Source organism: Portunus trituberculatus, chromosome 40, assembly GCF_017591435.1.
Source record: "Portunus trituberculatus isolate SZX2019 chromosome 40, ASM1759143v1, whole genome shotgun sequence".
NCBI classification, from domain to species: domain Eukaryota; kingdom Metazoa; phylum Arthropoda; class Malacostraca; order Decapoda; family Portunidae; genus Portunus; species Portunus trituberculatus.
Window position 1 is genome coordinate 5377471 of NC_059294.1, and position 20932 is coordinate 5398402.

Sequence of the window (20932 nt, forward strand, 5' to 3'; positions counted from 1 at the left end):
CTTCAACCTCGTCACTGTAACGACATCAGGAATACCATCACAAGGTCCCGCTCTCGACCCCTTTGCTCCTTCATCCTTCCCTTGCCTTGAAACCTCTCCTTTATCCCTGCATCTAAATTATCTCTCTCTCATTTCCACTGTTTTCCTATACCTCGCTTTCCTCACGTTCTCCCTAATCCACTCCTTCGCCCCGGCCTTTAGAAAATACATACTTTTTTATCGTGGAAATTTTCTCTTTGTCAAGCGTAGTACTTGGTCATTGTTCTTGTGCCACGACCTCGATCTTCAGCGATATTGCCAAGAACACTCGCAAGGCGCGGGATTCGAGATGGAGCTTGGGAGAGGCATGGCTGAGGATCAGGTGAGGTTGGGATATGTATTTAATAGACGCGTGGGTGCGAGTTTAACCCCTTCAGTACCAGCAGACATGCTTTCATATTTATTCTGCTTAATAGTTAGAGTTTTATACAACTTAAAAAACTTTCATGAGGATTGAAATAGTGAAGACTCTGGTCATTAATCTTCTGACCTCCATAGACCCTTTCTAATGTAAGTAAAATCGTCTAATCATACCCAAAACTCAAGGTAAAAATGCGTCCCAGTGCTGAAAGGATTGACTTTTAGAATACGCACAGTACTAGAGATCCCACCTTGTAACATGACAAGACCCAGAGAGTGAAAAGGAACACGTCAGGAAGGAATGATACAAGAGTGATACTCCTGACTATTGTAATCAAAACTGCACCAGACTATATATGAAGCCCAGATAGTGACAAAGAACATGTTAGGGACCACCGATACAGACAAGGGATACTCCTAATCTGCAACTGTACTAAAACTAAACTGTGTGTGTGTGTGTGTGTGTGTGTGTGTGTGTGTGTGTGTGTGTGTGTGTGTGTGAGTGTGTCTCGTATGCTCAAACACTTCTGTGCTTCACCTCCACTATTTCAAAAGGCTTCATTTAGATTTACACGAGTTTCTTAAGGTGTTTTTACGTTTCTAGAGGTAGAATGACAAGATTTTTTACATTATTAACTCTTGAAAACCCCGCTGATCATCTCTGTGGCCTTGGAAAATAGTCGCAGTGAGAGGGCAAAGTGTTTCTGAATACCGACCTGTGTATATTTCGGTACGTGTGTGTGTGTGTGTGTGTGTGTGTGTGTGTGTGTGGATGCTGGGCCAGACTCTCCCTCTTCTAGATTTGTGGTGCAGTGTGTGAAGTAAGGTGAGCTGGGAGGCAGAGAAGAGAGGGGGAGGGAGGAGAGATGAGAATTGTTACTACCTAGAGTTGTTGGTGGTGAAGTTAGTGGCGGTAGTGGTGTTGGTGTTGGTGATAATGGTGGTGGTGGTGGTGATAATGGTGGTGTTGGTGGTTAGATGGAAGCAATATTCGCTCTCTCTCTCTCTCTCTCTCTCTCTCTCTCTCTCTCTCTCTCTCTCTCTCTCTCTCTCTCTCTCTCTCTCTCTCTCTCTCTCTCTCTCTCTCTCTCTCTCTCTCTCTCTCTCTCTCTCTCTCTCTCTCTCTCTCTCTCTCTCTCTCTCTCTCTCTCTCTCTCTCTCTCTCTCTCTCTCTCTCTCTCTCTCTCTCTCTCTCTCTCTCTCTCTCTCTCTCTCTCTCTCTCTCTCTCTCTCTCTCTCTCTCTCTCTCTCTCTCTCTCTCTCTCTCTCTCTCTCTCTCTCTCTCTCTCTCTCTCTCTCTCTCTCTCTCTCTCTCTCTCTCTCTCTCTCTCTCTCTCTCTCTCTCTCTCTCTCTCTCTCTCTCTCTCTCTCTCTCTCTCTCTCTCTCTCTCTCTCTCTCTCTCTCTCTCTCTCTCTCTCTCTCTCTCTCTCTCTCTCTCTCTCTCTCTCTCTCTCTCTCTCTCTCTCTCTCTCTCTCTCTCTCTCTCTCTCTCTCTCTCTCTCTCTCTCTCTCTCTCTCTCTCTCTCTCTCTCTCTCTCTCTCTCTCTCTCTCTCTCTCTCTCTCTCTCTCTCTCTCTCTCTCTCTCTCTCTCTCTCTCTCTCTCTCTCTCTCTCTCTCTCTCTCTCTCTCTCTCTCTCTCTCTCTCTCTCTCTCTCTCTCTCTCTCTCTCTCTCTCTCTCTCTCTCTCTCTCTCTCTCTCTCTCTCTCTCTCTCTCTCTCTCTCTCTCTCTCTCTCTCTCTCTCTCTCTCTCTCTCTCTCTCTCTCTCTCTCTCTCTCTCTCTCTCTCTCTCTCTCTCTCTCTCTCTCTCTCTCTCTCTCTCTCTCTCTCTCTCTCTCTCTCTCTCTCTCTCTCTCTCTCTCTCTCTCTCTCTCTCTCTCTCTCTCTCTCTCTCTCTCTCTCTCTCTCTCTCTCTCTCTCTCTCTCTCTCTCTCTCTCTCTCTCTCTCTCTCTGCTTCCACCGTTCGTAATATCCATTGTGTTTGTTCTTCTGTTTTCTGAAAGAGGGAATAGGAACGACGCCCATTTTCTTTGACCTTCATCTCCAAACACACACACACACACACACACACACACACACACACACACACACACACACACACACACACACACACACACAGTCTAATATAGATTAGATAACATTTCATCATATTTGTGTGGTTTTGTTTATATTTTTTTCTCTCTATTTTTTTCCGATGTGAATTGTTTCGGTGGTTTATTTATTCATCTCATTTTGTGTGTGTGTGTGTGTGTGTGTGTGTGTGTGTGTGTGTGTGTGTGTGTGTGTGTGTGTGTGTGTGTGTGTCAGTGTGTGTCAGTGTGTGTGCGCGTGTGTGTATGTGTGTGTGTGTGTGGTTTTAGTGATTGATTTCATGATAAAACTTGATATTCTATATTTTTTTTATCTGAGAGAGAGAGAGAGAGAGAGAGAGAGAGAGAGAGAGAGAGAGAGAGAGAGAGAGAAAATTAACAACCACATCTCTTAATTCTCACCACCACCACCACACAGAATCACCAAACAATGCCTTACCACCACCACCCCCACCACCACCACTACTGCCACCCCTACGTGTACTTGGCGGGTCACGAGGGCGCCCTTTCACCTGAGACAAGGTTAGCATTACGAAACACGACGCATTGACCTTTATTGCTGCACTGATTCATTTGGGTGCCTCTGATACACACACACACACACACACACACACATACACTCACACACTCAGACACACACACCTGGCAGTGATGTTGCGCCTCTTACAGATTTATTTTCTCCTCACTCTGACACACATTGATCTCCGCAGCCACTCACGCCCTCCCTCTCTCCCACTCACGCACCTTCGTCCGTTTCTTACCTTGCTTTCATCACTGTGAGTTATAAGGCCCGTATTCTCAAACGTTTCTCTGCTTCACCTCCACTATTTCAAAAGGCTTTATTTGAAATTGATACGAGTTTTTTTTAAGGTGTTTTTTTTTTATGGTTCTACAGGCAGAGTGGCAAGATTTCTGTTATTAATTGGAGAAACACTCTTGAAAACCCAGCTGATTATCCCTGTGGTCCTTGGAAAATAGTCGTGGTGAAGGAGCTAAGGTAGAATATAGACCTTAGCTTAGTTTCAATTCCTTCATTGCATTATTGTACACATTTTCATCACAGAGTTTCTTTTTTTTTTTTTTCGTTTAAGGGTAGTCATATATAGAAATATCTTGAGGTATATATGTTTTTCTTTCTTGATTCGTCAAAGTATATATCAAAGGATCGTTCATTAAGGAGTTTTAATTAACCGCTCCGTACCATGACGCATTTCCATATTCATTCTGCTTACTATTTGGTGATTTCATAGAGCTTCACAAACTTAAATGGGGAATTAAAATAGTGAAGACTGTGGCCATTAATCTTCTGACCTCCATAGACCCTTCCTAATGTCGAGAAAATGCTCTAATCGTACACAAATTTCATGCAAAAATGTGTCCCAGCATTGAAGGAGTTAAGAGACATTAAAGTGTATTTGAATCTGCCACCTTGACCTTCCTCATTCCTCGCCAGTGTGTGTGTGTGTGTGTGTGTGTGTGTGTGTGTGTGTGTGTAGAGGGTCAAGGTCTATTAAGACGTGACACACACAAAAAAAGGTCACATTGCCACGGAATTCTTTGTACTGTTTAACGACACCGCAAACGCACGCAGACACGCACGCAAGGACGAGAGAGAGAGAGAGAGAGAGAGAGAGAGAGAGAGAATGTGTGTTATCAGTAATGTTAAGTACAGGATGAGATAATTTTTTTTTCCTTCCTCCGTCTCTCTCTCCCTCACTCTTACTCTTGCTTTCACTCTCACTTTCACTCTCACTACAACTCTAACTTTAGGCACGAACTCAAGAGAAACACTACATAACATTCCCACTCATAATTATACTCTCTTTATTCTATTCTACTTCCACACTCTCCTGTCATTTACTCATTATTTTTCCTATGTTTTTTCTTTATTTTTCTTTATTTTTTCATTTTGTTCTGGTCTTTTACCTTCCTGTTTTCTCGTCAGGTCTGATTACATTTATTTGTCACTCGTTACTTGTATTCTTTATCCTCGCCAAGCACGTTTCCTGCTTTCTCTTGTTCTTGTCCTTGTTGTCATCCTCGTCCTTCTCCTCTTCTTCTTCCTCCTCCTCCTCCTCCTCCTCCTCCTCCTCCTCCACCATGATAATTTTCCTCCATTTTCCTCCTTTTGCCGCTTCCTCGTTGATTTTACTTTTTCCTTTCTCGAACGATATCGTAATATGCAGACAAGGAAAAGGGAAAGGAGGAAAAGCTTCAGTAGTAATGGTGGTAGTAGTGGTTAATTAAGAGGAGGAGGAGGAGGAGGAGGAGGAGGAGGAGGAGGAGGAGGAGGAGGAGGAGGAAGGAAAATAAACAGGAAGAAGAGGAGGAGGAAGAGGAGCAATAACAGGAAAAGTTATTAATAAAATCGGAAGAAACATCGTCATTATAGCACACTTGAATGCATTATGTCAAAGGAAGCTGTTTAGAATCAATATCATCATTAGCAGGAAGTTAAAAAGAAAAGAAAAATAGATAAAAACTTGACACATTAATTGATAAGATCACGGAAGCTTTGATTTGCATTACGATGAAAGAAAAAAATGGAGCTAAACTAGAACCGTGGCCTTTTGCCTTTTAAAATGAGTGTATGACTGATGTATACAATTCTTTAAACCGTTCAGCTCCATGACGCGCTTTCATATCATTCTGCTTACTATTTGGTGATTTTATGCAGCTTCAGAAACTTATACAGGCATCAAAACAGTGAACACTCTGGCCATTAACCTTCTGACCTCCATAGACCCTTCCTAATGCAAATAAAATCGTCTAATCATACACGAAACTCATGGTAAAAATGCGTCCCAGTACTGAAGGAGTTAAATGACACATGTGCTACGGATATGAAGATCTTACAGCGACTTTCACCATTCTTGTTCGTTAAAGTAATTCTCTTCCTGTTCAAACGCAGCCAAGCACGCACTCACGCCACGCAAGCACTCAGGGAATATATTATTAAGGTATGCGGAAGGATTTCACGGAACGCCAAGAAAAACAGGGAAGGAAGCAACGAAGAACATGACAGGAGGGGAAGTGTCCGTGGGAAGGAGGCGGCGGAAATGTGTGTGTGTGTGTGTGTGTGTGTGTGTGTGTGTGTGTGTGTGTGTGTGTGTGTGTGTGTGTGTGTAAAATTTTATCGCGTGCACACACACATACTCACACACACACACACACACACACACACACACACACACATTTCCGCCGCCTCTTTCCCGGTAGCTCAGTGGTTAGAGCGCTGGCTTCACAAGCCAGAGGACCGGGGTTCGATTCCCCGGCCGGGTGGAGATATTTGGGTGTGTCTCCTTTCACGTGTAGCCCCTGTTCACCTAGCAGTGAGTAGGTACGGGATGTAAATCGAGGAGTTGTGACCTTGTTGTCCCGGTGTGTGGTGTGTGCCTGGTCTCAGGCCTATCCGAAGATCGGAAATAATGAGCTCTGAGCTCGTTCCCTAGGATAACGTCTGGCTGTCTCGTCAGAGACTGCAGCAGATCAAACAATGAAACACACACACACACACACACACACACACACACACACACACACACACACACACACACACACACACACACACACACACTACCGAGTCACTACAGACCTCGTACCAAGGCAAAGGAAAAGGGTTCATGGTCCACACATTCTCTATTTCTAGAAACTGTGAAATCTTGAAAATTGAAGGACTATTTCTTTCACTGTTGAACTATTACAAATTAAAACTGAGAGGCAAATTCCCAAAGATAGTAACTGTGTAGACTATCTTTTTATTTATTTTTTTTTTTTTATAATGCCTTATTACGCAGCTACTGATATTTTAAAAGTTCAGCACATTAACTCTAATTGAAGTCGTCAGTGGGAAGTTGTTATGTTTCCACTTATTGAGAGAGTCTTATGTTGAATCAGATTTGGTATAGAGTGTAGAACAATTCTCCTGACTTCTATTCTCACACGTTACAAGCACAAGGAATACGGAAAACCACCAATACTTTAGAAAACTATTAGTAGTATCGATTAATTCCTGTGTAACAATTCTCGGTGGAACTGTAAGAACGCTTCCATTCATCAGCAAGTCATTAGGAGTACATTACCATAACATTCCACTATATTGTCTCTAAAAGTTTCCGTAATTGTGTACATTCTATCGATACGGATAAAGCAGAAACACGAGTCATGAGCATTGATTCTTCACAGCCCATACATGCTTCGATAGGTGGTCACTGAGCCTTGACGAGAAGTATAGAGGTCCTTGCGGTGATGACAGGACTTCGGTGGGGGGGCCACTCCACGCACTCCATCTACTGAGCTGCTGCGATGAGAGTGAAGGTCCTTGTGGCGATCTGTTTCTGCATGGTGAGCATCGGAGGGACATGTTACGAGTTCGTTGTGAGACAGTTCCTCATTTGGCTTTCTGAAGGTCAACGCTGGTGTATTTCTTCTCCCTTGTGTGTGCGAGAGACGAGACGAGAACTACGAAAACTGTAGGAGCATATATAAGTGCCTCCTTTGTTTTTAGTGATTGAAATGCAAGGTCCAGTTTTGCGCTATTCATTTGCATGAACAGAACCTGCTTACTTCCTTGTTGTCATTCAAGTTATCCTATCCTTGAGACCACTCCCTGCCACTACAGTCATTTAGATTATAGAGGAACAGCAGACATACCTTTTCCTTTCGTGTTTTGTTCTTTATGAAACATTTATCCTACATAACGTTAAAAAAGTAGTCTGCTGTTGTTTGTTCTATCTGTGTGCTGCTTTGTGAGTATGTGAAATAAACGTCAGAGGAAGGACGGGACTGTGGAATCCTGGAGCAATAAGTACAGACTCCTTTCTCTCGGTAGCATTCTTGGAAAGAGTCCAGTGAAGAAAAAAGGAGCCACTGTTGTCGAGAGACGTCGCATAACTGGTGCAGTGCGTGAGGCAGCGGATCCGGAATTAAGACCCATTAAACTATTTCTCTTTTCAGTGACTTTAGCAGTAACGAGTTTTTGTGGTTCTTGTTTACCCGATTTTTTTTATCCGTTTCGCTCATTCACCGCTCACAAGGACAACTAGCTAGAGGGGAGAGGGAGAGGAGAGGAAAGACAACTTCTCCCCAGCAAGCTACTGAAAAATACAAAAACATGCAAGCCTAAACAATTTATATGAAGCCAGTACAAAGATTCGCAAGTGGGGATGTCATGGTCTAGTTAAAACCCACTTCTTTCCTATGTTTAAGAAGGTGGGCAGGTGTCAGAATCCACCTTAACACTCTTACCTCAAGGCCACGCCACCGCCGGTCACTAAGTAAATAACGAAGGTGGCGCCTCAACTCAATAGTGCTGCTGAACTAACTGTACCAAGACCTGCCAAGTACAACACCCTGGGAGGCCTTGCCAGTCACCGCCGAGTGCTGACCCTGGGCTCATGGATAAGTGTGTGTGTGTGTGTGTGTGTGTGTGTGTGTGTGTGTGTGTGTGTGTGTTAAGTCAGCCACCCCCATTGTCAGGGATAGGCGTGAAGCGTCATAATAATACCGGCTGTCAATCTCCGTCACTCGGTTAGTTGGTGTGTTTGTATGAAGGCACGCGAACACTGCTATCTAGGTTGTGTCTATACGAGATTGATATAATTTTTCTATAAATGAAGAATGTTTTTTTTTTATGTAAGATGGGAAAGCCGGCCAAGGGCAACAAAAAATATATCTAAAGGCCCACTTAGTTGCCAGTTCCCTTGCAGGTCTGAGAGTTTGCCAAAAGACAGGGACAAATATCTTGATACATTTAAATCTCTTACATTGTTTTTATTAATGCCTGAATGAAGACGGGAGAGAAAAGAAGGGAAAAGCTTCGAATTTTACAGCTCTTGAAATAAAGTAGATGATAAAAGATAAGAGAGTAAAAAGATAATGGCAGGTTTAGTTTTACGGACGTCTTAATACTTGCTTTTTGAAGGAAAGAAGGCGTGAAGGCGAAAATGAGACCAACCAAAGACACAAGAAAAGAAAGAAAAAAAAAACAGATTAGTATGGTAGATATCACAATACTCTTCTCTTTAAGGACAGTAGGCTCATCCGTTCATTAACCCCTTCAGTACTAGGACGCATTTTTACCTTGAGTTTTGGGGTATGATTAGACGATTTTATTGACATTAGTAAAGGTATACGGAGCTCAGAAAAATAATGGCTAGAGTCTTCACTATTTTAATTCCCACATAAGTTTCTGAAGCTGTATAAAATCACCAAATAGTAAGTAGAATGAATATGAAAACGTGATACTGGAGAGGTTAACCAAGAAAACACCAATGAAAGTAGTGGAAGAGGTAGACACAGACACCAGGGTTACGTACAATCATTCACCAGTAGACATTAGCTAGCGTTAGTGCAGGTCTTCCCGTGTTGTGGTGAGCCTGTGAGCCTGCTGGTGCCAGATGTCTTTGCCTGACACCAAACTGCTGTACGTGGCCGGGTTATCAAGGCACCGCAGTAACCACGCTTCACTCAACACTAACAGATAACGATAGTGGAGTGCAATGTTTGTGTATCTTCTCTCATTTTGTTGCCTCACTTCTTTTTTGTTTTGTTTTTGTTATGCACGTGAGGGTGACTGACTTACTGTTTCTCTTGTGTCACAGTACTGAGGTCATATAACGCTCTCTCTCTCTCTCTCTCTCTCTCTCTCTCTCTCTCTCTCTCTCTCTCTCTCTCTCTCTCTCTCTCTCTCTCTCTCTCTCTCTCTCTCTCTCTCTCTCTCTCTCTCTATCTATCTATCTATCTCTATCTATCTATCTCTCTCTCTGCTGCTATCAACCTTTCAGCAACACAACACAACACCTGCACCACTATGAACCACACTCGCTTCCATGCCTCCTTAACATCTCTCACATCTTTACCATGTTCGTTCCCTTCCCTCTATCACCCTTCACCTTTCCCTCTCCCTGACTCCACATCATCGAGTCAGCCCCTCCACAGCCTCTCTCTCTCTCTTCCTCTTTCCCCCCCCAACAACCAGCCAGGACCCACCACACACAACAGGAAATGCTAAGAGTTCCACGTGGGCTCTCGCGTTCAGGGCCAAAATACCTGACTGTCTGCCTCACGGATTGGGTTGAGTAAGGGTCAAAACCTCCCTGCCTCCAGTCCCTGCCTCCTACTCCCTGATGTCTGGCAAGGGAGGATGGGAGGGAAGAAGGAAGGGGAGGAGTGAGGGAGGGTAAAAGGACTCAGGGGAATATAGGAAGGGTATAGAAATGTGAGGGTTGTTTTGGGAAAGAGGAGGAATTGCATGATAAAAAATACATAGAAGAGGAAATGAAAAGTTAAGGTCGTTTACAAAGAAGGGAGAGAAAATATCAATTAAAGAATACTGAATAGAGAGGAAATTAAAAAGCGCAAAAAAGGAAGAAAAATAAATAAATTGAACTGGATGAGCAATAGAGGGAGGGAATTTGAATGAAAAGAGTGAAAATAAGAGAGAGAATAAAGAAACTGAGGGAGAAAATTAAGGGGAATGATGTATTGTAGTTATTTTTAGCTTCGTGGAATGTGAGAAGGAAGAGGAGAGGTTGGGAGAGAGGCAGGGCGTGAGGGTGGTGGCGCTAGTGGTGGTGGTGGTGGTGGTGGTAGTAGTGGTGATGGTGGTGAAAGTTGAAGGAACAGGGGACAGAACTTGACTAAAAGCCTCCTGGGTATACACACTAGTACTTATTGCAGCTCTCTCTCTCTCTCTCTCTCTCTCTCTCTCTCTCTCTCTCTCTCTCTCTCTCTCTCTCTCTCCAGACAGACACAGAGACATGAACAAATAGATAAGACAAAGTACAATGTCTTCAACAGTCTACACACACACACACACACACACACACACACACACACACACACACACAGTGGCTGGGGTCAAGGTTGCTCCGAGGACACAAATATTCTCTCCCTCACGCCTCGCTGTTGATCCTTCCTTTATCATCCTTTTCTATTTCCTATCGTGTTTATCTTGTTCGTATGCTTAATGTTCCTTCTCTGTGTATCATTATCTTACTGTTTCATTTCTTGTCATTATGTGTGTACTTCTTTTCCTCTTGTGTTGTTTTGTGTTATTTTTTTTCTTTCCCTTCTTTTTGTTGTCTTTTTTTTTCTTTTTTTTCCTTCTCCTCCTCCTCCTCCTTTACCTTCTCCTGCATCTCCTCTTTTTGCTTCCTTCTTTTTTTTTTTTTTTGAGCCAGGGCTACTGTTGTGTGGTTTTTGTTAATTTTTACGCCTTTTCTTTTCCTTCCTTTTCTCCTCTTACTCACCATCATCATCCTCTTCTTTTCTTTTCTTCTTTTAGTAGTAGTAGTAGTAGTAGTAGTAGTAGTAGTAGTAGTGCAGAGATATAGTGGCTATTTACTATTCATATTATATTAATTCTACCTCTATTCTTGGTTCTCGTTTCTCTCTTTCGTCTATTTCTTTTTCTCATCCTCATCTTTTTCCTCTGCTTCTTCTTCTTTTTCTTCTTCGTAATAGTAATAGTAGTAGTAGTAGTAGTAGTAGTAGTAGTAGTAGCACAGAGACAGTAACTATTCACTATTGCATATCACATTAATTCTACCCCTGCTCTTATCCTCGACCTTATTATCATACTCCTCCTCTTCCCTCCCGCCACCTAGAAACGTCCTGGAGGGAAGGGATGGGGCGTGGCTTGGCTTGAATTAGCAGTGCCTGTCAACACACTTTGGGCTGCCTGGTACGAACGGCGACAACTGGAAAGGGCTGGCTACATCTGGAGTGCTGGGGGCGATACAAGGCAAGTGTTTAAGCATGAGTGAAGTATTCAGGCCACAAAAATGCAAGGGATGTCGCTCCATTATCACAACCACCATCACCACCACCATTACCACTTCGGCTGAGAAAGAGAGAGGGAGAGAGAAAGGTGGGTTGGTAAAAATCATATGCATTGTGTTATTCATATATTTTAATTATTTTCTTAGTTTTAATGTTACATACGATTAATGAATGATGGCAGAGGGACGAGAAATATATACCAAGAGAGAGAGAAAGAGAGAGAGAGAGAGTAGGAATAGGAGAACATAAAAAAATCACACCATTCATTCACACATTTCTTCACACACCACCAAAAAGAAAATCAATAGAAGACAACTAAACCAAACAAGAAAACCCTCCTCCCCAACAAACTCACTCATAAACCAGACAAACACTCACATTAACATCTACTTTTTACAATCACTCTTCTTTCTTCTCCGTTTTCTTTAGCTGCCGTTCTTTACCCTATCATCAGCTGACTCCACCGCCTTCCGTAGATTACCACCCGAGTTGTTTATTTCCTGGATTCCCTCTCGTTGCACGCCACTGAAGGTCGGTGTAAGACGGATGTGTGGAGGAGATGGAGGAAGAGGAGGAGGAGGAGAAGGAGGAGGCGAAGGGCGGGGTAAGGAAGAGAGGTAAGAGAAAGAAAGAGAAGGGGATGGTCGGGAGAAGAACGTGATAAGGTAACATTGGGTGAAGAAGAGAACGTGCTTGGCTTGCAGTATGAAAGAAAGACGAGGACAAGAGTGTGATGAAGCATCATGAGAGAGGGAAGACTTGGGTAGAGTGAATGTAATAGCTTGATAAGACAAGAGTGAAGGATAGAAGGCAGCAAAGGAGGGTGTGAGGTGAAAAGAGGGTGGGAAAGGGTACAGACACGAAGGCCAAGGATACTGAGGGAAAAATTACAAAAAGGATGTAAGGATAATGGATGAGAAGGGCGTAGGAGGAAAAACCAGGAGGAAAAACATGTAATAAGAGTGCGCAAGAGAGGAAAATGAGATAATGAGAGTGCTAAGAGAAGGAGAGAGAGAGAGAGAGAGAGAGAGAGAGAGAGAGAGAGACATAGTATGTGTGTGAGTGTGTGTGTGTGTGTGTGTGTGTGTCTGCAGGCAAGTCGAAAATCTATACTCTCTCTCTCTCTCTCTCTCTCTCTCTCTCTCTCTCTCTCTCTCTCTCTCTCTCTCTCTCTCTCTCTCTCTCTCTCTCTCTCTCTCTCACACACACACACACACACACACACACACACACACACACACACACACACACACACACACACACACACACACACACATAGAGTGACACAATTAGAAGCCACACCCACCAACTCAGACTCAGCTGATCCAATAACTGGGTGACGCAAGCATCTCTCTGCACCACCACCACCACCACCACCACCACCACCACCACAACCACCACAGACCTGCATCTTGTGACTAAAGTTGCACGCGACTATTTAGAGCGGGTGTATTTTCCCACGTCCCATTAACACTGCTTGGCTGCTCAGCGTCTGGTATGCTCGCTTGCTGAAAGAAAGGAAAAAAATAAGACCGTGTTGGATTCTGTATTAGAGCGACTTTTAATCAGAGAGAGAGAGAGAGAGAAAAGAGGGGGGGTGGATGACGCACGCTAGTACAATATACAGATCTATCTTCCTTACTCATCGTCCCTAACATCTTATACTGTTCAAGCAAACATTTCCTTGGCGATGTTGACTCTCGTTACCTCACCGCCAAGTTTGTCCCTCACCAGTATACGGGCCGCTGGCGACGACGTGGTGTTGATATGTATGCAAGTGGCCTTCGCATCACCATTGTTATCACCACCACTTCACCACCATCCATACACTTGGTGAGTACGTGTCCTTTCATACTTTAACCTCTTCAATACTGAGGCACATTTTTACCATGAGATTTGTGTACAATTAGATAATTTTATTGACCTTAGGAAGGGTCTATAGAGGTCAGACGATCAATGGCCACAGTCTTCACTCTTTTAATCTGGAAGCTGTTTAAAATCACCAGATAGTAAGCAGAATGAATATGGAAACGTGTCATGGTACTGAAGGGGTTAAATGGCCAATATGTTTCAATCTTATCTGTTCCAAGTTAAGTAAGACTGTCCTGATGAGTCTGTGTCCTGCATGATCTAAACGAGTCTTGCTGTGATAAGATGTGGTTATTTGTTCCCTAAGGTGTTGTATAATGAAGGCTGGGAAGTTATACATGAAGACTGTTAGAGAGTGTTTGTGGTGTTTGTGTTGGGTAGTGGGAAAATACTGTCTCCTGTGGGTAAAGTTTCGATAAGCAGTCTGTGTCAACAACAACAACAATAATAACAATAACAATAACAACAACACATCTCTTTCTGTCTACCACCACCACCACCACCTCCTCCCAAACGATCCCTCTTGTTTTGATTGAATGGCAAACTTTCACCAACTCAGTCATTGCGTATTTCACTGTATTTTCCGCCACTACCACCACCACCACCACCCTTCGTCAGTAGCAAGTCTCTCCCAGCTTTCCTTCCCTTACCTTTCCCGCCTCATTCCGTGCCTCCGTCGTGAGAGGAAACCCCGCCTTAACCCTGACCCCGGCCCGCCTCCAGGTTCCCACCGCGGCCAGTGCCAAACGTGACAAAGAGTTGACGCTTGATTGCAGTGCCATTGTGTTCCCCCCATTATTCCTTCTTCAGTGCCATTACCTGTCCCATTATCACTTCCACCGCCACCACCATTACCTCCATTACCACCCTCACCACTACCCCCGCCGCTGCTTCTGTACTGTACTTCCTCCCCGCTGTCATCATTATCACAGCTTTCATTTTTTTTTTTTTTCTGAGTTTCGTGTATCTTTTTTTTTAGTTTAGTTTTATTTGGTGGCTTATATTGTTGGGTGTTCACGTCACTACTTGGAAATATTAGTTCATTATCAGAGAGTGTGTTTTAATTCATTACTACCACAGTGTAAGTTACAATCTATTAACACCGGGATGATGATATGTGGTATTACGTCATCAAGGGATCTTAACGTCACAGCCAATTATAGTAAAAGTCACTGCCACCACCACCACCACCACCACCACCACCACCCACCATCACCACCACCATTATCAATACCACGTCCCCCTCACTCGTCCACTACCACCACCACCACCACCACCACTACCACCACCTTCAATTCTCCCGGTTCACTATACCCAAACCCCCAATGACCCATCCTTTCCACGTGTCACATTCCTAACACATTCGTAAAGCGCGACCCATCCATCCAGCGGCGCTCGAATGTGGCCAACGCGGAACTGTGAGGCGTTGGTGGAGCAAGGTCACGGCGAGGAAGGGCCCCGGGCGACGGCAGGAGGGAGGAGCCGGGGAAGAAAAGAGAGAACACGAGAGGAGTGAGTGATGCAAGGATGGAAGGAGGATGAAGGAGAATAAGAGAATAATGTATGTTGCAAGAATGGAAGTAGGAAGAAGGAAGGAACAGTGGAGAGATAGAGAATGAGGGTTTACTAGTGCAAGGATGGAAGGAGGACCGAGTGAGGAAGATACGATGAAGAGAGAGACTAAGAAAGGAATGATAGTGAGAGTATAGAAAGAGAAACGAGAAAGACAGGGAACTAGGAAAAGGAAAATAGAATAAGGTAGCAACTCCAAAATAGAAGGTAAAAATAAGGAACAAAGAAGGCAAAGTACAGGAAAAAAAAAGAGCATGAAAGGAGAAGAGATGGAAAGGAAACAATAGATCATGCCGGGGGATATGAGAAGACAGAAGACAAAAGAGGAAGCAACAATAGAGATAGGAACAAAAATAAGTGCAGAGGTGAGGAGTGGAAGCAAGAGAGGCGTTCATATTACTAGGATGGGTAAGGAGAGGCGAAGAGAAAATGAGAGGAGACGAGAGACGAGAAAGTTGAGCTGGTGAAAGTGGAACCATTCATGTGATGACACTCCCACCTCCTTGGCACGCCCGGCACACACACACACACCTCTGCCCCTGAGATATACACCCAGATTCTGAAACACTTCCGCGCTGCACCTTCACTCTTTTCAAAGGGCTCTAGTTGAAGTGGCACGGGTTTTTAAGGATGTTTCTGTAATTCTAGTGATTTGTTAACAAGTTTTCTGCATTATCAACAGGAAAAATACTCTTTAGAAATTAACTAATGGTCTTTCTAGTCCTTGAAAATGGTCACGGTGAGAGAGAGAAGCGTTACTGAATATAGCGCATACAACACAGCACGGCGCACCAACAAACCAACACACCAGGTGTCCCCAGAGACCAGCTAGACACACGAGGCTTTAAGGAGTTGATTAGCACTTGTCTGTGATAATGAGAAAATAGCTTTCCCTCTTCTCATCAGACACGCAAGGAGGGAAGAAGTGGCTCGTTGAGGATTTCATACTACATTGTCTTGTGATGAAACGATTACACGGGCACACCAGGAAATAATGAGACCACTATAGCACTTGTGTCTATGATGTGGCGTCCTAACTTTTCCTATCTTCATCCGCTGGCTGACGCGTAAGGAGGGAAGAAATGGCTCGTTTAGATGCATTCATAACTAGACCAGGATTTTTTCATGTAACATCGTCGTGCAAGGAAACCATTGAACTCCTTCAGTACTAAGACGTTTTTTTACCTTGAGTTTTGGGTACGATTACACGATTTTATTCAAATTTGAAAGCATCTATGGAGGTCAGAAGATTAATGTTCGGAGTCTTCACTGTTTTAATCCCCACATAAGTTTCTGAAGCTGTATAAAACAGCCAAATTGTAAGCAGAATGAATTTGAAAAAGCGTCATGGTACTAAAGGGGTTGATAAATATTCTTGTTGCAGAGAGTGAAGGAGGATTGGTAGTGAGAATGAAGGCATGGAAAAATAAGGGAAGCAGGCAGGCTGGCCACACTGACTCCCACCCCCCAAGCCTTCAAGGTAAAGAGAGAAGGTCGTGGCTGTGCGAGGGCGCAACGCTGGGCTCCCTCCTTCTCTCCTACATCTTTGCCAACCCAGCACACACACACACTCTCTCTCTCTCTCTCTCTCTCTCTCTCTCTCTCTCTCTCTCTCTCTCTCTCTCTCCACTTCCTCAGTGTTCATTCATCATTAGAAAAGTCTCCTTGGCCGCCATAGGACATCGCTAAGACCTTGGCGAACAGGAGCGTTGACGAGAATGAAAGGAGAGATGAACGTGTGAGAGGATGAGACGAGGGAGGAAAGAAGGAAGGAAGGAAGGCAGAGACGGTGATGGATGAAGGAAAACTGTGAACCTGTGTCGACTGAAGGACAACGTGTGTATAAAGAACAGAGAGATAATTATTAGGTTTGTTCTTTTATTCATTACGGAGTTCTAATGAAGGAATTGTCTGGCTAAGCCCTTCTTAATTTTATTGATTTACTTTATTTCTTTTATATTATATTTCCTTTACTTGATTTTTTTTTTTTTTTTGTTAGGATTTTAAGCAACTATGTATTTGGCGTTCATTTTTTTATTTTCAGTAATTATTTTTTGTCTTCATTTATCGTTTTATTTTTAATGAGACAAATGTTTAACGTTTATTTGTTTACTACTTTGCTTTACCTCTTCATTTTTCGTTTTTCCTATTTCTTATCTCCTAATAAATCAAGTTTCTGGCGCTCTTATTTATTCACCATCATTTTTTTTTTTACTTCACTTGATTAACTAACTCATTCAGTACTGATATGTATTTTTACCTTGATTTTTTAGTAAGATTAGACGATTTTATTGACATTAGGAAGGCTCTATGGAGGTCAGAAGATTAATGGCTATAATCTTCACTATTTTATTCCCTACATAAGTTTCTGAAGCTGTATAAAGTCACCAAATAGTAATTAGAATGAATATGAAAACGCGTCCTGGTACTGAAGAGATTAGGTATATTACGTAGCTTTGTTTATCATCTTCCTTTCACTCGCTTAAGCTTTCATTCAGCGCGCGTACGACCGGAAGACCTGAAGTTGAAATGCATCAGACGGTGGCGCATCGGCCGATCTGCCCCGGGAATGGTGATATGATGCGAGTATTGTCAGCTCGACCGGCGCCTTAATCGTTCACGGGGAATGGTAAACACTGATACACAATGCACTATCTAATCTCAATTTGTGAAAGGTTGGAGGGCAGTGCTTGCGATCTCTCTCTCTCTCTCTCTCTCTCTCTCTCTCTCTCTCTCTCTCTCTCTCTCTCTCTCTCTCTCTCTCTCTCTCTCTCTCTCTCTATTTCTCCTCTAATTCTTGTTTCTCTGCCTCGCTTTCACTTTTTTTCAGATTTACTCTCATCTCAGCTTTGCCCTTTACAGCAACGCCTCCTGAACACATCTTGGCTTCTACTGTAAATGTCTTCCCTTTTTTCTCTTCTTTTTTCTTCTTTTAGTTTTCTCTTATTTTCCAGAAGTTGCACACAATGTCCATTTTCTTTTATAACCTGTGTGGATCGATTTTTCCCTTTTATTCCTGTATTGTTTCTTTTTCCTCCCTATTTTCTACAGTAGTTCATATTTCCTTGCACTAGTGTCTTTCTGGAACACAAACTTTCGTGTCACTGTTCGGCAGCGAGCTCTCCAAACATTGCGATCCATATTCTGAGACATTTGCCACCTTTTTCTCAACAATATAGGCACTAGTGGGATACAATGAGATTGTCAGCAGTGCTTTCATGATACAGGTGATAAGTTTAACAAAGAACGTCTCATTGTAGATAAAAATACCCATAATAATCCAGCAAATCACGTCTATTGCTTTTGAATTGAGTGCTAATGGGAGAACAAAGATTTTAAGAATTCGAATCAAGCGTTAAAAGATTTATTTCTCTTAACTGATGGAATGAATACTTGACAATCAGGTAGGCTGCTGAGTATCAAAAATTTCCTTTCATCAGTTCTTTCTCTACCATCATTTAACCCCCTTCATACTGAGACGCATTTTTGCAGTGATGTTTGCGTATAATTAGACCATCTTATTGGGAAGGGTCTATGGAGGTCAGTGGATTAATGGCCAGAGTCTTCACTATTCTAATACCTAACCTAAGTCTCTAAGGCTGTATAAAATCAACAAGTAGTAACTAGAATGAATATAAAAACGCGTCCTGGTACTGAAGATGTTACATCCAGCGTTCTCTTCAACCAAGCCTCTAACCAGTCCTGCTACTTATCCACCTTGTCTACTCCCTTCATAGTAGCACGTGGCGCCCGCTGTGACCTTCCACCACTGCTACCTTGCTACTATTACCTCTAATGGCTCAAGACCTCACATAGACTACGCTGTCATTGGATCTTTGTCAGTCACTGTACTTTCTCTACGTCATGGCACCGTCCTCCCCAGCCTGGCAACCCCATAGCGAGCGTCCTGTGTGTCTCCTCCTCCTCCTCGTTGCATCGTCTACTCTTCCCTCCCGCTCACGTAATTCACACCTTCTGATTGCCTTTCAAATCTGACTCCTCTCTCTCTCTCTCTCTCTCTCTCTCTCTCTCTCTCTCTCTCTCTCTCTCTCTCTCTCTCTCTCCTTTTAGGGCTGGATAGAGGTCAATGAGCCTGTGAAGTGACTTGTTCAGGTGACACAAGTAGTAAGTCAAGCGCCTTGCTTGAGGTCACGAGAGAAGGAATGTTTGGGTTTGTTTGTATAACATGGTTGTGGTGTTATCGCGCACTATCTCTCTCTCTCTCTCTCTCTCTCTCTCTCTCTCTCTCTCTCTCTCTCTCTCTCTCTCTCTCTCTCTCTCTCTCACACACACACACACACACACACACACACACACACACACACACAGCTGTGGTGTTGTTATTCTTATCTAAGTAAATACTTCTATCACACACTTTCCTCTCCTCCACCTCTCCTCTTCCACATCTCTCTCTCTCTCTCTCTCTCTCTCTCTCTCTCTCTCTCTCTCTCTCTCTCTCTCTCTCTCTCTCTCACGCAGCACGAAACACAAGGCCTCGTGCGGTCTGCTCTCACTCGCTTCCTCACATGTTCCTCCTCCATAATTACTTCCCCATACTTCCTCCCTTGGTCTTCCTCCTTGTCTTCCGGGTCTCGCGCGATGGTGTAATGGCGCCGCGCACCTGTGTCCTATTTCTTCCGCCCTTGGACACCCTAACATACTGAAAGGAATCAATGCGTTAAATCAAACTTTAACTGAAATTGAGAGCGGGTCACCACCAGTGCGGGTTGTGGTGCATTGCGTGCCAGCGAGCCGCTGCGCCGCACTTTCTTTCTAAGTAAGAGGTATGTCGGGGCGGAGGGTCGGAGAGAGTTAGTGAAGCTCTGGTGGTGGTGACGGCAGGTGCCTGGCGGCGGCTCCTATGATGTCAACGTGCTTGTTTCTTCTATATTCACGAAAAAAATGGTTCTGAATTTCCGGGACCGCCTGTCACTGGATGCAAGGAAGCTGTGACCGACAGGCACTGCAGGAGCGAGAAGACGCAGGGCACACCTCATTCCGCCGCAGCCATGGTGAGTGTTGATGTGTGGTGAGGGTGAGGCCAGTCTGGCGTGGGCAGGAGGCACTGGTGGCGCTGTGGCGGCAGCAGAGAAACAGAGATGGGTTTCCGTGTAGCTTCCTGTGTGTGCGGGGCGGCGAGGTCAGAAGGCGGCCTGAGAGGCGCGATTGGCTGGGCGAGAAGCCTTCCGGGCGGTGAGCTGTGTGTCCTTGGACAACTCGACCGAAGTATTAAATCCTTGCAGGACGAAGAGCACGCGCAGTCTGGCTTCAACTAGCCGTGTGTCGTCAGCGGCGTCGCCAGGATAACTTAAAAGTGAGTTGACCTACTTCTCGGCGTGGCCAGCTCGGCTCCTTTGTGCGTGGCCTGAGACTGGCGGGCTGGTGGCGTTGTGTTTACGCGCTGTGTGTATGTTACGGAGCTTCCAACACAACAGACTGCATTGCATCGATAATGTGCTGGTAATATTGTGATAGTGGTGGTGGAGAAGACTTGCCCTGTGTGGTGACAACGTGCGTGGCGGTGCGAGCGCAAATCTGAGTTTCCCTCTCGGGTGCATAGGCGAGGACTGGTCGGTGCACTTTCTCACGAGTCACCGTCATGTGGCGGTCAGTCTGGCGGGCCAGCGCGCCGTCAGGTCTGCCTGACTCCACCTTGCTGCTTCACTTCCTTGTTTACCCTGTGACACACCGGGTCAGCCTGCGTGTGTGTACGTGTGTCCACCAAACATGCGTGTGTGTTTATTTACATGAGAGAGAGAGAGAGAGAGAGAGAAAGAAAAAATTCCCTGTGTTGGCCTGTGATACACTCTGTCATGCGATAAATGATTCAATGAGCGTCAGGTCCTGCTCGAGACTTCCTCCAACCTTCACTCTGATGGAGCTCCGCCGCATCACCCGGTCTTGATGACTACACGCTCTGTGTCTTTATCTACCTACGGATAAACGTTCCCGAGATGAGGTTGTGATGTAGCTGGGCAGACTTTCCTCCATGACCTAAGGCGTGGATTGGATCAGCCTCGAGAGTGCCCCACGATCCCCAGATGCTCCAGTGAACGCTGCAGCGGCTGGCGGGGGAGCGGGAGGCGTGGCGTAATGCTCCACAGGGACGGGATTACGAGCCACTTGGAACGACGATCATGCCGTCCGTTCATTGTTTCTATTTCATCCTTCTGAAAGAAAATGAAGAATTTTTCCTCTCCGTTTCATGCCGCGTTG

At 44.4% G+C, this 20932-nt stretch overlaps 1 protein-coding gene across 4 annotated transcripts in view; it reads left to right on the forward strand.

Annotated features, from left to right (window-relative positions):
- Positions 1-20932, forward strand: part of LOC123516154 (dual oxidase maturation factor 1-like) — a 100397-nt gene that overhangs the window by 29474 nt on the left and 49991 nt on the right. Inside the window, exons 1-2 of one of the 4 annotated variants that reach the window (XM_045275309.1) lie at positions 13010-13108; positions 16101-16196. The gene's annotated coding sequence lies outside the window, so the exon portion shown is untranslated. Of the gene's footprint in view, positions 1-13009; positions 13109-16100; positions 16197-19519; positions 19729-19893; positions 20031-20932 lie in introns of those variants that run through there. The other 3 variants (XM_045275308.1, XM_045275306.1, XM_045275310.1) reach the window with 3 other exon arrangements.